Here is a 4,313-nt window from a genome sequence, read left to right on the forward strand (position 1 = left end):
ACAAAATCGGCCCTGCGCCTGAATCTAGTGGATGATCGCTGTCCTAGAGCATAGTCCATCAGAATGTATAACCATGATCAAATCACGTTCTATTGGTCACATACACGTGTTTAGCAGATGTTATTGTGGGTGTAGCGAAATGCTTGTACAAAAAATTTAATAGTCCTTTAACTGAAACTGTTACACAAAATGGTGATGTTTATACAACAACAATATGTCCCCAGAAGCTCAGTTGGTAGAGCATGGTGCTTGCAACGCCAGGGTTGTGGGTTCGTTTCCCACGAAGGGGCCAGTATGAAAATGTATGCACTCACTAACTGTAAGTCGCTCGGGATAAGAGTGTCTGCTAAATGACCAAAATGTAATGCTGAATCACTATTGTTACAGTAATATTACAAGTGTTGTAACAGGATCATGCTTAACATAGAAATGTACTTTGTAAACAGGGATTGTTTGATATATCTCAGTTAAGTGTCCAAAAACAAGACTGTTTAATAAAGACTGTTGTTTATTATACTGCGTATGCTTAGTGCTTCTTACTGATCTCCCTGCTGTGGTTTCCACTAGTTACCACGGCCACACCAAAAAATAATGTAAACTAAAATTAGCTTTTTGGGTTTAATTTAAGGTTAGGGTTAGGCATAAGGGTTAGCAGTGTGGTTGGTTAGGGTTAAGCTTAGGGTTAGGTTAAAAATCACATTTTAATAAGAAATAGAGGGCGGTTTAAGACTTTGTGGCTGAGGTAACTAGTGACGACCCTCTACTGTGCTTAGGTTTCATTTCCTGGTTTCTACTCATCACTAGACATAGAGATGGATAGAGGGCACACCTGAGCCACAAATAGCTATCTCTCTATGTCTCTAGAGAGCACTATTCCATCAGAATGTAGAACCCTGATACCCTCTATGTAAGGGAAACGCAACCACGCCAACACAGATAGTAAATGAGGTAGTCTAATAAATTCAAACCATAAACATAAAGTATTCCACCAAGCTGACATTGACAACTGCTGACACCTTTGGCAAACAGTAGTGAGCACTCCACTGCCACCAGAGGCAAACTGGAAGACACCTTATAAACCTATGGCAGACACACAACATTGACTAAATATTGTTAATATTTCCACACAAAGATGCTTTAGATGAAATAATTTTTGAGAGGGAAACACACTCAAACAATGGGTAACTTTTAGAGGTTTACATGAGATTTATTATAGGAAGAAAATTATTTTGAACAATTATGATCATTGATAACTACTTATTTACATAAAGTGAATATCATTGATTAGATTTTTGAAATGGGATATGGTTATATTGATTGCATATACAGTACGTAGATTGCCAATAATCAGTAAACCTATTGCAAAATATAGCTTCTTCCTATGCAATATTGAATGTCTAGCTATAACAGCATGCTATATCCTCTTATCCAGATGAACATGAAGTGTAATGCTCCTTGAATGTAGAACACCTTCAAACCTCCACCTCCAGTGACGGGTTTAACCTGAGGACAGAGAAACAAATACAAAACGTATCTTTTAAAACCTGCAAGTAGTGGGGGTTTATATTTCAAGTGCGAGCCTTCTAGGAAAATAAAAACGTCCATCTAGTGATTTGTGAGAGTAGTTCAATATTCCATACTTTTTCAAGATGGCCACTTTCAGCAATGCCATGACTTTGATTCTCGTTGGGTCGTAGACACAGTTCTCCTGTTGGTTGCTCCGCACCTGTAACACCAGGTGGAACCCAGGCAGTGTCATACCCATGCTTAGTTGCCAGTTGTATTGCATGTCGTGACCCTGCACATCAACGATCTTAACCCCGCCAACATCCACCTTCACTTTCAGAACCATCCTGTCTGCAGTCATCAGCACCAATGGGGTATTTAATGGCTTTTCTGATGTCTCGACTGACATAGACACCCGCACCAAGCATGCCATCTGATGGTTTGAATCCATTTCTCTGTATTTCACTGCTGCCTGTTTTGATGTTCCATGATACATCACATAGACGTGGCTGTCCTCAGGGGTGACTCCACTCTGAAGATGACGGTGTCTAGATCTGTTAGACAGGGAGACAGTCTGCAGAATTGTGATAAAAGTACAACCTTCTATAGTTGCAGTATTTCAAGTTTGAGGCAAAATATCTCAAACTAATTTGTAAGCCCTCCACAAATAGGCTATAAAACAATTAAAACAATTAAAATAAAACAATTCCAGTGGAAAGCCACAATAACACAATTGACTGCTGTGAAGTTGTCCAACACCATGACAGGTAAAACCAAGAGAGAGTTAGCAGTGCTTTATCCAACAGTTTATTTTATACTTACATGTTGTTTTCTTTTACTTTTCATGACCTGCATGACTTTGATTCTCTTTGGGTCGTAGACACAGTTCCCCTGTTCATTGCTCAGCATCATACTGGCCCCTGGTTGGAACCCAGGCGGTGTCATATCCATGCCCCGGTGTGCCAGGTCTTCTGCATGGTGTGACCCTGCTGGTTCATGATCTTCACCTTCCCTACATCCACTCTGACTTTTAGTACTCTTTCTCTTAGAGTTGGAAACACCAAGGGGGTATTTCATTGCTTTTCCGAAATCTCGACTTACATACACCAAGCCCAAGTTCTTCTGTTGATGGTGCTGAAACCATTCTTCTTAATACAACTCTGTAGCCTCTTTTGTGGTGCCATGGAACATCACATATTCTCTGTGATCCTCGGGATGCTCATTAGTCTCAAGAATGTTTTCTAAGTAGTATGGTGAATTTGTTTTGTTCTTCTGCTTGGTGTACCCCTTCAAAAGCCATAGTGATCAAACCCTGCAGCTGAATACACCTCTGACAAATGAGCTGTAATCCCAAAAATAATTAGTAAGGACTAGCCATCTTGAAAATTATTTAGGCTGAAACTGTTAAACTAAATTGTAATGTTTAAATAACTATTCAAAGTATCCAGAATCAATGATCCAATAGTATTAGAATAGATTATAACGTTCTCAAGTACAGACTAGTAAACAAAACAGTATTTTTACATTTTGTCATTTAGCAGACAGCTTCTTATCCAGAGCGACTTAGCAGTTAGTGCATAAATTTTTCATACTGGCCCCCCGTGGGAAACAAACCCACAACCCTGTCGTTGCAAGCGCCATGCTCTACCAACTGAGCTACAGGGGACATATATAAAATGTTCAATATTAAGATAGGTAGCTTGTCTAGTGTTTCAAATAAGATTATTCTCACCCGCTATACGACAGACGAATGCAGGATTATACCGTATGTGAGTGTTTCACTCTACTCAAGTTTCATTTCACTGGTTCTTGAGTAAAACTTCTTCCTCTTCTTCTTCAATGAGGTTTAATCGGTGGTTGGCATCCAATTTGTTGCATTACCGCTACCTACTAGACTTCGGACTACAACTCCCTTATATTTGCTTGAAAATTAAACCAAAATAAAGAAATATCTACCATCTAAAACTACACTCATAGATTCAAAATTATTATTAACAATTAGCACCACCTTCTCTCCACTATTTAAATATATTAATTTCTACCTTTGCCCTCAACCTGAAATGATGGGACATCACCACTTAACACTCCCTGTAACTCTTCCTGATGTCAAATCTCGGACACCCAATACCTCTCTGCAGCTGCTACACACAACCTCAATTTTCTTCGACTTACGTTCCATCCCTGCAGTACAATTAATAACCATTGCTATTAACGCTAAAAATCCCATCTTACTGAAACATATATCACTTGTTGGCCTATCCCTCTGTACTGGTACAGATCACTACTCACACCATTTTCCTCCTCCCCCCTTGACCCATCTTCTTCTACTTTCTACACTGCCTCAGACATGACAACTTCTTCACTACTCTCACCCTGGAAACCTCAACCTGCTTCTCTCGTGACGTGGGACATTTCTGATCCCCTGCCCCATAAAGGCACCCCTACAATTAGCACATACCACTACTTCCCCCAATGCTACATTCCTTTGTTTCATGCCCTTCTGCACACTTCTCACACCTTGGAACCTCCCTCCTACATACTGCTGCCACATGCCCATAAGTTTGACACCTGTAACATCGTAATGTATTTGGCACACAAGCACAAATACAGGATAACTTATATATCATAACTTCACTTTGTCAGGCAAAGACTCAACTTCAAAACTCAAAAGAACAGACAATGACGCTTCTGTTTCACCACTCTCACCACCTGTCCTGCGTCGCACCAAACGACGAAAGCATCACAAACACCGGAATCTTCCCCTTCAGTTGGTCAACTTTTACACAGTAATCACTCCTTTCAATGAC

The 4,313-nt window shown here is 40.0% G+C and overlaps 1 pseudogene; it reads right to left on the reverse strand.

Moving 5' to 3' along the window:
• Positions 1-1,266: 1,266 nt before the first annotated feature.
• On the reverse strand, positions 1,267-2,799 carry LOC123485186 (annotated as a pseudogene).
• Between the last annotated feature and the right edge of the window lie 1,514 nt (positions 2,800-4,313).

The sequence above is a fragment of the Coregonus clupeaformis genome, unplaced genomic scaffold (assembly GCF_020615455.1).
Source record: "Coregonus clupeaformis isolate EN_2021a unplaced genomic scaffold, ASM2061545v1 scaf0605, whole genome shotgun sequence".
Classification (NCBI taxonomy): domain Eukaryota; kingdom Metazoa; phylum Chordata; class Actinopteri; order Salmoniformes; family Salmonidae; genus Coregonus; species Coregonus clupeaformis.